The sequence below is a fragment of the Salvelinus sp. IW2-2015 genome, linkage group LG4q.1:29 (assembly GCF_002910315.2).
Source record: "Salvelinus sp. IW2-2015 linkage group LG4q.1:29, ASM291031v2, whole genome shotgun sequence".
Taxonomy (NCBI): domain Eukaryota; kingdom Metazoa; phylum Chordata; class Actinopteri; order Salmoniformes; family Salmonidae; genus Salvelinus; species Salvelinus sp. IW2-2015.
The window spans coordinates 73,595,404-73,610,403 of record NC_036842.1 but is presented as its reverse complement, the minus strand read 5'-3'; positions in this window follow the sequence as shown (position 1 = coordinate 73,610,403).

Below are 15,000 nucleotides of genomic sequence, written 5' to 3'. Positions count from 1 at the left end.
TAAGCTTTTTGTGGACAGCATTTCAGTCTGCAGCCAGGGTAAGCATGGTTTCTTGGAGAACCAAAACATTGCAGCCCGAAGTTGTGCAGCCCACTAATACCACTGTAGGTTTGGAAGTTGCAGCACCCCTCTGTCATTGCGCAAATAAAGAAGAGAAAGTTTAAGTCTTGGTTTTATGTTGCTCCAGATACAATTTGAGAGTGTCTTTCTGATCTTTGGGGAAAATAAAGGTGGTGGAGACAGAGGAATTGATTGAAATAGATAAAGCAATTTGAGCAGAATATTAATCTTAATTATATTTATTCTACCAATAGTAGATATAGGCAATGATGTCCATCTGTTGATGGATTCTGTTACACTCGTTACCATGGGTTCAGAATTTGTTTAACTCAAGGAGCTAATTTCTGGTGTGATTTTTAATACCAAGATATGTGAACCCTTGTTCTGTATTGATGCTGTACAACTGTATTTCATCTTATTTTGCTTGTTGAGTAAAAAGATAGAAGATTTGGTTTTATTAACTTTAAACCCAGAAAATTGACAAGTTATTCATTATATTGGAAAGGGAAGAGATGGAATTCTTTAGATCTATTAGGAATAAGAGTGTATCATCGGCATACAGGGCCACTCGATGTTCAAAATCCGATGTTTTAATTCCACTAATTGACGGTGAGACCTTACTGCAATGGCAAAGGGTTCTATAGCTAAAAGAAAGAGTCCTGGACTGGCCGGACATCTTGGTCTCGTGCCCCAAAAAAGCATAGAAGGTTGTGAAATCAAGTTGTTAGTAGCAACTTCTTCAGTGGGGTCGGTATATCACATCTTAATCCATTTACAGAAGTAGTTCCCAAACCCAAATCTCTTAAGCACTTCAAATAAATAAGACCACCCAACTCTATTGAATGCCTTCTCTGCATCAAGTGAGAGAATGGAAGTATCAGTGGACCCTTCACACATGTGCACTATGTTTAATACTCTCCTCACATTGTGAAAACCTTGACGGTTTTTCACGAAGCCATTTTGGTCTTTGTGTATTAGATATGGGAGCACTCTATCCAATCTCCTCGCTAAAGCTTTAGCCCAAAGATTTTTGTTGGAGTTCAGAGGAGAAATCGGTCTGTAACTTTGGGGATTTATCAGGCTTCAGAATAAGAGTGATTAAAGAAGGGGGGAAACAACCTTGCTGAAAGGATTCAGCATACTTATCCAAAAGTGGACCTAGAAGTTTGTCCCTAAATATCTTATATCTATTGGGAGCCCATCTGGACCTGCCACTTTACCTCCCTTTTCCTAGCATCAGATATTTCAACACCATCCAATTCCTTTTCCAGATCCAGTTTTGTGTCTTCTGAAATAGAGGGAAAATCAAGACCATCCAAAAATGATGTCTGATTGGTTAAGTTCTCAGGAGATTCAGAGTTGTAAAGTGTGTCGTAGTAGGAAGCAAATGTTTGGTTTATTTCTACAGGATCCATTGATTATTGTCCTTGTAAAATATGAATTGCATTAATGGCTCTGTCTGAATTGAACTTCTTAATTCGCCAGGCCAACAATTTACCAGGTTTTTCACCTTGATCATAGAAGGACAGTTTCAGCCTCGTTAAGCTGTTTGCAGCCTTTGAGGTGGAAAGTTCTTCATACTGAGCAAATCATTTCTTGTTTACTTCTTCTGAGTTATCTAAAAAAGCTTCCCTCTCCAATTCTCTGATTTTTCTGTCCATCTTTCTCATTTTCACATTTAATTGATTTGATTTGAAACTGTTAAAACGTATCATTTGCCCCCTAACATATGCTTTGAAAGCCTCCCATCTGGTACTCGCTGACGTTTGGTTAGTGTTCAATGTAAAATAAACATCTATATGCACTCCAACGTAATGTAAGAAGTCTGGGTCCTGTAAACATCTGGGATGCAAACGCCATCTAGAGGATCCTTTTACTAGTTTTGTATCCCTATAGAATAATGACAAGGGAATGGTCACTCAGAACAATACTATCATATACACGTCCTGCTACATTGGGAATCAATGAGCAAGAAACAAAAAAGTAGTCTATACGAGAATATGATTTACATTTCGACGAGTAACATGAATAATCCCTTTTACTCAGGTTCTGATTCCTCCAAGGTAATCTCGTTCTACTCTACAAGTGGGAGGTGTCTAAACCAGAGGAGAAATCTAGATGAGGATCAAGAGTGCAATTAAAATTCCCTGACATTAGGACTTCACCAGGAAGGGAGACTATCAATATAAATAAATTTGCAAAGAATTTGGGATTATCATCATTAGGACCATAAACATTAACCAGAGTAATACGCTCATTCAAAAGAATTCCTTGTATCAAAATGTATCTACCAGCTGTATCAGTAATATTATCCACTTGAAACAGAACAGATTTGTGAATTAAAACCATAACACCATGAGAATGAGAGGAAAAACAGGGTGCTATTACTTGCCCTTCCCATCTCCTGCATACTTTAACCTTTCACGAGCCTCTACCCCGGGTCCGGGAGCACCCCCCACCCCCCCCACACACTAATTAGCATAGCTAGCATAGCTTCAAAAGTAGATAGTAGCATCTAAATATCATTAAATCACAAGTCCAAGACACCAGATGAAAGATACAGATCTTGTGAATAAAGCCACCATTTCAGATTTTTAAAATGTTTTACAGGGGAAGACAAAATATGGTATCTATTAGCTAAACACGTTAGCAAAATACACCACTATTCTAACTCCATCAGTTTCTTACTCCTTCAGGTGCTATCACCAATTCGGCTCAACTAAGATATTGATATCCACTAACCAAGAAAAAACCTCTTCAATGACAGTCTGATAACATATTCATGGTATAGGATAGTTTTTGTTAGAAAAAAGTGCATATTTCAGGTAAAATCACAGTTTACAATTGCACCCACCATCACAAATCGACTAGAATTACTAGATAGGGCAACGTGTATGACCAATTTACTCATCATAAAACATTTCATAAAAATAGACAAAGCATAGCAATGGAAAGACCCAGTTCTTGTGATTTCAGACCATATTTCAGATTTTCTAAGCGTTTTCAGCGAAAACACAATAAATCGATAAGTTGCATACCACATGTGCAAATGTTACCAGAGCATCGTTCCAGCCAAAGAGCGCTATAACGTAATCACCGCCAAAATATATTAATTTTTTCACTAACCTTCTCAGAATTCTTCCGATGACACTCCTGTAACATCATTTACAATATACATATACATTTGTTCGAAAAGGTGCATATTTAGCCATACAAAACCGTGGTTACACAATAAAAATACTAGGAAATCAAGCCTCAATATGTCTGACGTCATCTATCAGAGTGATCTAGTTTAATTGAAAGCTAATCATATACTGACTAAAAAATACAGGGTTGACAGCAATCGAGAAGACAAATTAGTTCTTAATGCAACCGCTGATTTACATTTTTAAAATTATCCTTACTTTTCAATACAGGGTTGGCCAAGTGAAGCTATACCAAACAAAATGGCGAAATATGCGTTTAAAATATTTCGACAGAAACACGATTTATCATATTAAATATTGCTTACTTTGAGCTGTTCTTCCATCAGATTCTTGGGCAATGTATCCTTTCTATGTTATAAACGTCTTTTGGTCGATAGATGTCCTCTGTCCTTCGAAATGTCCCACCAACGACCGACACCCTAAACGTGTCCAAACTTTCAGAGCGCACAACAAAGAAATTCCTCAAAATCGCACTAAACGGATATAAATTGATAAAACGGCTCAAATTAACTACATTATGATGTTTTTAACAACTATAACGACTGAAAACATGACCAAAAATATTGCTGGTTAGACAACGATTTGGAACGAGGCAAGTCCGATGGCCTTCACGCTTCAGGCGCACGACGAGAAAGGGCGGTCCCTATACATTTTGTGGTTTTATAATGGCTGGGATTGTGCAATAGACTTCATTCAAAACGTGATGACGTACAGACACCCAGAGGAAGACGTAGGCAGTGTCGGTTTCTTCATAGCATTCACTGTCGCCTTAAAAACAGACTCCAGATCAGGGGTAAAAATTTCTGAAATCTGAACCCTGTCATGAAAAGTGCTGTAGAAATTGTTCTGTACCACTCAGAGACAAAATTCCAAKTTCTATAGAAACTAGAAGGTGTTTTCTATCCAATAATAACAATAATATGCATATTGTACGATCAAGAATTTAGCACGAGGCAGTTTAATTTGGAGACACAAATATGCTAATGCGGAACAGCACCCCCTATAGTTGCAAGAAGTTAAGTAGCTCATCCTTCAGCAAGTGAGTTTCTTGTAGGAACACAATAGATGAAGGAAGTTGTTTAAACCTATTAATAACCTGTTTAAGCTTGGATAGTTTACAAACTCCACGGACATTCCGCAAAGTAAATTTCAGTTTTACATTTGAAGTCATTTAGCCAAAAATGTAAACATGGTATAAGATATAGCATAAAGGAATATCTAAAATATGTTTAGTAACCATAAGGATCGCATTAATATTTTGTAGTAAGGAAAATATGTAAAGATCTATTGGAACAAACAAACATAAATCTATCCAAACAGTAAAAAACTGAACCCCATACCCTTGTCTCCCTAACCGAGACACACAACGCTTCCTCTCCCATCTCCCCCTAATTGTAGAGTGTAGCCTGGTGGACGACTGATCCATTAAAGGGAGCAGTCTAACCTAAGCAATGCTAAACAAAATAAAGTGTCTCGGCCATTACTCCTCCCAAACAAAACGAATATCTTGCAAGATGTTATGTGAAATATCACAACAAAAGGCATACCTAGCTAGATGAAATGTGAAATATCACATAGTATTCATTTGAAAAGTAGCAAAGAATATCTCCACCTAAAACAGTAACGCTAGTTAGTGAAGCCTGGCTAACGTTAACGTTACAGTATGGACAATCCAAAATAGTTGTAGATGATCCACAACATAGGGTCTGCTGCTAGTAGCTACCAGGCAACAAAATGGCCCATACATATAGCGTTAACGTAGTACACCATGGTAAGTTTATAAACCCAAAAAAGTATCAAAGATCAGAAATGAACAGGCTACGTGAGAGAAAGAGATACAATTGAATATGTGCTACGTTACCCAAAGGCCCTTGCACATGATGTTGATGTCCCAAAGGCCCGTGCACATGATGTTGATGTCCCAAAGGCCCTTGCACATGATGTTGATGTCCCACAGGCCCTTGCACATGATGTTGATGTCAGGCTTTTTTTTGTCAGGCTTGCACGTGAGTGTCAATCATTTTAGTCCAAGGATATGATCGAAACTTAAGTCTTCATATAAAGTAGTTCCCGATGCTTCTCGTGGTGCAGGATGAATGAATAAGCTCCCGATAACCCATTTGAGGTATGACCCAGATGCAGACAGCGTTGAAGAAATGAAAGTTTATTCCTAATAATCCAGAGAAGGTATACAGGGTCCAGAACGACAAGCAGTCTCAGGGTCAGGGCAGGCAGAACGGTCAAAACCGGGAAGAACTAGAAAACAGGAGCAGGAAAACAGGCAGGAGCAGGGAAAAACGCTGGTAGGTATGAATGAGCAAAACGAACTGGCAACAGACAAACGGAGAACACAGGTATAAAAACAAAGGGGATAATGGGGAAGATGGGCGACACCTTGAGGGGGTTGGAGACAAGCACACAGACATGTGAAACAGATCAGGGTGTGACACCCGATGTGTCCATTGACATGGAGCTAAATATATTTGCCAGGATTTTACAGTGTTTTATGTAATCCAATGGAAGAGAATTATCAACATAACAAAAATAAACTTAAATATGACGTCCAACGTTCAATGGACAGCTATCTCGCCTGTCATATAGAAGAAACTGAGCTAAGTGATGAGCACATACAGGCTACAAATAATATAAGGAAACTTTGTGCGGGCTAGCTCACCATATTATTCACTTAACTGTTATGCTAGCTACAGTGCTACAGTTAGCTTGCCAACAGTCACATAATCCATGGTGGTTTAATTCTCCATAGTCCAGAGTGGTGGTGAACTTCACAGCGGCAACATGACTAGGAAGAAGAATCACGTTGTATGCCACGGATGAATGCCTTGGCTTGAGAGGGAGATTCAAACTCGTGTGACCGTCCATTGTAAGTCAGACGTAGTTTAGCTGGGAAGGCTATTCCAAAGGCAATGTTGAGGGACCTGAGTTGGCGTTCAACCCCGATGTAGCCTTTTCTTTTTCGGTGCAGGTCTGCGGCTAGGTCAGGGAAGAACATGATCTCTTGGTCCCCGTACATCACCTTGCCTATAGCCCTGGCTTTCCGCATCACTCAGATATCGTCTTGAACGTTGAGAAACTTCATGATAAGGACTCGAGGAGTCGAGATGGTTTCTCGGGCATGTAGGAGCCAGAAGCTGATGGGCTCTTTCATTGCGCAGGTGGTCCGGGAAGATGTCCGGCCCCAATGCCTCATGAAGCCATCTCTCGAGAAATGCAACTGGGTCACTATTTTCCACTTTTTCGGGTAGATTAACCAGTCTCAAATTAGACCTCCTCTGGTGGTTCTTGAGCGAGTTTAGTTTTGAAGTAAGATCCACCACCTGTTTTTTCAACTTTTCGGTCGTTGTTTTGACAGTGACGACAGTATCTTCCACCGTGCTAATGTGTTCCTCTGCTTCGTCCAAGCGTATAGAGTAGGCTTGAAGGTCACGTTTAACCTCACCAATCCCTGTTAGGACACCTTTGAGTTTGGTGGAAAAATCTACCCTCATGGCAGAGATAGCTTCCAAAACCCTTTGGTTCTGGTTCTGGTTTATGTCGTCTACATTGTTGATTTTCATGTCGGACTCGTGGAGCTTGCAGGGCTAACTGGGTTTGTAGAGCTGGCTGAATTAGCAGGGCTAACTGGCCTATGTAAGGGCCGACGCCGGACAGGAGAAGCAGGTACGGGGAGTCAGACAATTATTCGGGAACAGACAATGAAACAAGACAGGAACAGCGTTGGAACACAGGTATCACGGACATGAGACAATTAATCCCGAAGCAGGGAACAGAGTTTGGGAACAGACAGATTTAGGTAAGGTAATGACACAAGGAATTGAGTCCATGTGAATCCAATGATCGCTGATGCGCGTGACGGGGGGAAGGCAGGTGTGCGTACTGATGGTGGCTTGAGTGCGTAATGCAGGCGTGACAGCCTAGCCTGGACCACGTTGTCGATGTGAGATGTTCTTCTTGTTTTAGGAGGACTATGTTTAAGTCGATTCATAATGGATGTAGATACGCCTGAAATTGTCCAAGAAAATTGCTGTTCGTGTTACGAGGATGGAAAATAAGAGATTCAAAGAAGTTTAGCCGAAATTGTCAGGAGAGCGCTAAAAACACGTCCGCATGAGCTTTGTACTAAGAGTTTTGGCAATTCACCACATTGTTGTGAAAATAGTACCAAAGCGATAAAAAACAACTAATCTTGCAGTGTTGCAGTGTTTGTATCTTACAGTGTTATGCAGTTATGTATTGACTGTCAGCAAGTGTGTGTGTGTGTGTGTGTGTGTGTGTGTGTGTGTGTGTGCGTGCGTGCGTGCGTGCGTGCGTGCGTGCGTGCGTGCGTGCGTGCGTGCGTGCGTGCGGCTATTTTGCTTTATTTTATAGATACGGACTATCTTATCAGCTTTTCCTTATTTAAATCATTTAACGTTTATCTCTGGAAGAAGCCTAAACACTGCCAATATCCTAAAGGAGAGAGAGAGGGAGAGATAGGGAGAGAGAGAGAGGGAGATGGAAAGAGAGAAAGAGAGGCATAAAAAGGAGTGGGGAAGAGAAGTAGGTTGTCTTTGTGATAAATGGATTTCATAACCTCTCTGGTCTGACACTCCATTCTTCTTCTAGTCCTAGTCAGCACACAAACAGACACTCACACACAACAATATCAGCTTTAGTCCCAGTCAGCGTATCTGCCACAATGCTCAGAACCATGCGCTCTAAACCAGTTAGAATAGGTCCAACAGAGCCTACCAACACAGAAGCCCTGTTTATACCTGCTGCTATCATGCTTCCATTTGGAAAGTATTCAGATGCCTTGACTTTTTCCACATTTTGTTACGCTACAGCCTTATTCTAAAATTGATAAAATACTTTTTTTTCTCAGCAATCTACAAACAATACCCCACAATGACAAAGCGAAAACAGATTTTTATTTATTTTTTGCAAATGTATTTAAAATAAAAAACAGAAATACCATATCATCCTTGAGTTGTTTCTACAACTTTATTGAAGTCCACCTGTGGTAAATTAAATTGATTGGACATGATTTGGAAAGGCACACACCTGTCTATATAAGGTCCCACAGTTGACAGTGCATGTCAGAGCAAAAACCAAGTCATGAGGTCAAAATAATGGTCCGTAGTCCTCCGAGACAGGATTGTGTCAAGACACAGATCTGGGGAAGGGTACCAAAATTTTTTTGCAGCAGCACTATTGAAGGTCCGCAAGAACATAGGAGCTTCCATTATTCTTAAATGGAGGAAGTTTGGAACAACCAAGACTCTTCCTAGGGCTGGCAGCTCAGCCAAACTGAGCAATCGGGGGACAAGGGCCTTGGTCAGGGAGGTGACCAAGAACCCAATGGTCACTCTGACAGACCTCCAGAGTACCTCTGTGAAGAGAGGAGAACCTTCCAGAAGGACAACCATCTCTGCAGCTCTCCACCAATTAGGCCTTTGCGCTAGAATGGCCAGAAAGAAGCCACTCCTCAGTTAAATGCACATGACAGACATCTTGGAGTTTGACGAAACCAAGATTGAACTCTTTGGCCTGAATGCCAAGTGTCGTGTCTGGAGTAAACCTGGCACCATCCCTACAGTGAAGCATGATGGTGGCAGCATCATGTTGTGGATATGTTTTTCAGTAGCAGGGACTGGGAGACTAGTCAGGATCGAGGAAAAGATGAACGGAGCAAAGTACAGAGATATCCTTGATGAAAACTGCTCCAGAGTGCTCAGGACCTCAGACTGGGGCGAAAGTTCACCTTCCAACAGGACAACAACCCTAAGCACACAGCCAAGACAACGCAGGAGTGGCTTCAGGACAAGGGCCTTGAGTGGCCTAGCCAGAGCCCGGACTTGAACCCAATGGAACATCTCTGGAGAGATCTGAAAATAGCTGTGCAGCGACGCTCTCCATCCAACCTGACAGAGCTTGAGAGGATATGCAGAGAAGAATGGGAGAAACTCCCCAAATACAGGTGTGCCAAGTGTAACAGTATAACTTTAAACCGTCCCCTCGCCCCGACACGGGCGCGAACCAGGGACCCTCTGCACACATCAACAACGGTCGCCCACGAAGCATCGTTACCCATCGCTCCACAAAGGCCACGGCCCTTGCAGAGCAAGGGGAAACCCTACTTAAGTCTCAGAGCAAGTGACGTAACTGATTGAAACGCTACTAGCACGTACCCGCTAACTAGCTAGCCATTTCACATCCGTTACACAAGCTTGTAGTGTCATACCCAAGAAGACTTGAGGCTTTAATTGCTGCCAAAGCTGCTTCAACAAAGTACTGAGTAAAGAGTCTGAATGCTTATGTAAAATGTTTTATACATTTGCAAAAATGTCTAAAACTAGTTTTTGCTTTGTCATTATGGAGTATTGTGTGTAGATTGATGAGGAAAAAAAGATTTAATCCATTTTAGAATAAGGTTGGAATGTAACAGAATGTGGAAGGGGTCAGAGTACTTTCTGAATGCACTGTATGTCCTTATTCTGGTGGTGCCCACATTTTCGGAGAAGATGTAGACAATTAAAATATGTATTGGGAACTGATTTTGATCAGATCTTATAAGTGTAAAAGGACAAGATCAGGACGAGGGATGCATGTTACCACCATACATGCATAGCCCAGGGATAGGCTTAACCTCCCAAGTGGTGCAGTCATCTAAGGCACTGCATATCAGTGCAAGAGGCGTCACTACAGTCCCTGGTTCGAACCCAGGCTGTGTCACATCCAGCTGTGATTGGGAGTCCCATAGGGCCGCGCACAATTGGCCTAGCGTCGTCCGGATTTAGCCGGGGTAGGCCGTCATTGTAAATAAGAATTTGTTCTCAACTGAATTGCCTGGTTAAATAAAAAATACATTTGAATTAAAATAACCTGACCCTTGTCTCCTCTAGAATACCAAGTAGATGGTAGTCCTTATATGACCTGATCACAGGGTCTACATATAACACAGGGTCTATATATAACACAGGGTCTATATATAACACAGTGTCTACATATAACACAGGGTCTATATATAACACAGGGTCTATATATAACACAGGGTCACATATAACACAGGGTCTATATATAACACAGGGTCTATATAAAACACAGGGTCTATATATAACACAGGGTCTATATATAACACTAGGGTCTTATATTAAACACAGGGTCTATATATAACACAGTGTCTATATAAAAACAGGGTCTAGTATATAAACAGGGTCTATATATAACACAGTGTCTACATATAACACAGGTCTATATATAACACAGTGTCTATATAAAACACAGTGTCTAATAAACACAGTGGTCTATATATAACACAGGGTCTATATATAACACAGGGTCTATATATAAACACAGGGTCTATATAAAACACAGGGTCTATATAAAAAACACAGGGTCATATATAACACAGTGTCTATATATAACACAGGGTCTATATATAACACAGGGTCTATATATAACACAGGGTCTATATATAACACGGGGTCTACATAAAACACAGTGCTACATATAACACAGTGTCTACATATAACACAGGGTCTACTATATAACACAGGGTCTACATAAAACACAGGGTCTATATAAACACAGGGTCTACATATAAACACAGTGTCTACATATAACACAGGGTTCTACATATAACAACAGGTCTACATATAACAGGGTCTATATATAACACAGGGTCTAATAACACTAGGGTCTATATATACACAGTGTCTATATAAACACAGTGTCATATAAAACACAGGGTCTATATATAACACAGTGTCTATATATAACACAGGGTCTACATATAAAGCACAGGGTATAATATAACACAGGTCTACATATAAACAGGGTCTATATATAACACAGGGTCTATATAAAACACAGGGTCTAATATAAACACAGGTCTAATATAACACAGTGTCTACATATAACACAGTGTCTACATATAAACACAGGGTCTATATATAACACAGAGGTCTATATAAAACACAGGGTCTATATAAAACACAGGGTCTATAATATTAACACAGGGTCTATATATAACACAGGGTCTATATAAAACACAGGGTCTATATATAACACAGTGTCTATATATAACACAGGGTCTACATATAAAACACAGGTGTCTATATAAAACACACGGTCTATATATAACACAGGGTCATATAAACACAGGGTCTTAATATAACACAGGTCTATATAAAACACAGGGTCTATAATAACACAGGGTCTATATATAACACAGGGTCTATATATAACACAGGTCTACATATAAACACCAGGGTCATATAAAACACAGTGTTATATATAACACAGGGTCTACATATAACACAAGGTCTATATATAACACAGGGTCTATATAAAACACAGGGTCTATATATAACACAGGGTCTATATATACACAGTCTACATATAACACAGGGTCTATATATAACACAGGGTCTACATATAACACAGGGTCTATATATAACACAGTGTCTATATAAAACACGGGGTCTATATAAAACACGGGGTCTATATATAACACGGGGTCTATATATAACACAGGGTCTATATATAACACGGGTTTATATAACACAGGGTCTATATATAACACAGTGTCTATATAAAACACAGGGTCTATATACACACGGGGTCTATATACAACACGGGGTCTACATATAAAACACAGGGTCTATATATAACACGGGTCTATATATACACGGGGTCTATATATAACACAGTGTCTATATAAAAACACAGGGTCTATATATAACACAGGGTCTATATAAAACACAGGGTCTATATATAAACACGGTCTATATATAAACACAGTGTCTATATAAAACACAGGGTCTATATATAACACAGGTCTATATAAACACAGGCGTCATATATAACACAGTGTCTATATAAAAACACAGGGTAATAAAACACAGGGTCTATATATAACACAGGAGTCTATATAAAACACAAGGGTCTATATACAGCTATTAACGACCAGGGTCTATATAATAACACGAGGTCTATATAAACACAGGGTCTATATATAACACAGTCTATATATTAACACAGTGTCTCCATAAAACACAGGTCTATATATAACACAGTGTCTTTATAATAACACAGGAGTTCTATATATAACACAGGGTCTATATAAAACACAGGTCTATATATAAACAGCGTCTATATAAAACACAGGGTCTATATATAACACAGGGTCTATATAAAACACCAGGTCTATATATAACACAGGGTCTATATAAAACACAGGTCTATATATAACACAGGGTCTATATAAACACAGGTCTATATATAAACACAGGGTCTATATTATACACAGTCTAAAAACACAGGGTCCTATATATAACACAGGGTCTATATATAACACAGGGTCTATATTATAACACAGGGTCTATATAATAACACAGGGTCTAATATAACACGGTCTATATATAACACAGGTCTATATATATTAACACAGTGTCTATATAAAACACAGGGTCTATATATAACACGGGGTCTATATAAAACACACGGGGTCTATATAAAACACCAGGGTCTATATAAAAACCAGGGTCTATATATAACACAGCGGGTCTATTATAAAACACCAGTGTCTACATATAACACAGTTGTCCTACATATAACACAGGGGTCTATATAAAAACACAGGGGTCTATATAAAACACAGGAGTCATATAATAAACACAGGTCTATATATAACACAGAGTCTATATAAAACACAGGGTCTATATAAAACACAGGGTCTATATATAACACACGGTCTATATTAAAACACAGTGTCTAATATAACACAGTGACACATATAACACAAGGGGTCTATATAAAACCACAGGGTCTATATATAACACAGGGTCTATATATAACACAGGGTCCTTATATATAACACAGGGTGGTCTATATAAAACACAGGTCATATATAACACGGGTCTATAATAAACACGGGTCATATATATAACACAGGGTCTATATAAAACACAGGGTCTATAATAACACACAGCGGTCTATATAAACACAGGGTCTATATAAAAACACAGGTCTATATAAAAAACAGGGTCTATATATATAACACAGGGTCTAATAACACAGGTCTTTATACATATAACACAAGGTCTATATAAAACACACAGGTCTATATATTAACACAGGAATTGTCTATATAAAAACACAGGGTCTATATATAACACAGGGTCTATATAAACACAGGGTCTATATATAACACGCGGTCTATATAAAACACAGGGTCTATATATAACACAGGTCTTATATAAAAACACAGGGTCTATATAACACAGTGTCTATATAAAACACAGGTCTATATAAAACACAGGTCTATATATAACAACAGAGGTCCTATATAAAACACAGGGTCTATATATAACACAGGTCTATATAAAACACAGGGTCTATAATATAACACAGGTCTATATAAAACACAGGTCTAATATAACACGGGTCTACTATAAACACAGGGGTCTATATAACCACAACACAGTGTCTATATATAACACAGGGTCTATATATAACACAGGTCTATATAAAACACAGGGTCTATAAAACACAGGGTCATATAAAACACAGTTCTATATATAACACAGGGTCTATATAAAACACAGGTCTATATATAACACAGGGTCTATATATAACACAGTGTCTACATATAAAACACAGGCGTCTACAATTATAAAACACAGGTCTATATAAAAACACAGGGTCTATATATAAACCACAGGGTCTATATATAAACACCAGGGTCTATATAAAACACAGGTCTATATATAACACAGGGTCTATATATAACACAGGGTCTATATAACACAAGGTCTATATATAACACGGGTCTATATAATAACACAGGGGTCTATAATATAAACACAGGTCTATAATAACACAGAGGGTCTATATATAACACAGGGTCTATATATAACACAGGGTCATATACTATAACACAGGGTCTATATAAAAACACAGGTCTATATATAACACAGGGTCTATATAAAAAACCACAGGGTCTATATATAACACAGGGTTCTATATATAACACAGGGTCTATATATAAACACAGTGTCTATAATAACACAGTTCTATCATATAAACACAGGTCTACATATAAAACACAGAGGTCTATATAAAACACAGGGTCTATATATAACACCGGGTCTATATATAACACAGGGTCATATATATAACACACAGGTCTATATATACACAGGGTCTATATATAACACGGCGGTCTATATATAACACGGGACGGTCTATATATATAACACAGGGTCATTATAAAACACAGGTCTATATATAACACAGAGGTCTATATTAAACACCAGGTCTATATAAAAACACAGGGTCTATATAAAAACAAGGTCTATATATAACACAGGGTGCTATATAAAAACACCAGTGTCTATCATATAACACAGTGTCTACATATAACACGAGGTTCTATATAAACACAGGGGGTCAATTAAATAAACACAGGTCTATATATAACACAGGGTCTACTATAAAACACAGGTCTATATAAACACAGGGTCTATATAAAACACAGGGTCTAATATATAACACAGGGTCTTATATAAAACACGGGGTCTATATAAAACACAGGTCTATATAAAACACCAGGGTCTATATATAACACAGGGTCTATATAAAACACAGTGTCTACATATAAACACCAGTGTCTACATATAACACAGGCTATATAAAACACAGGGTCATATTAAACACAGGGTCTATATATAAC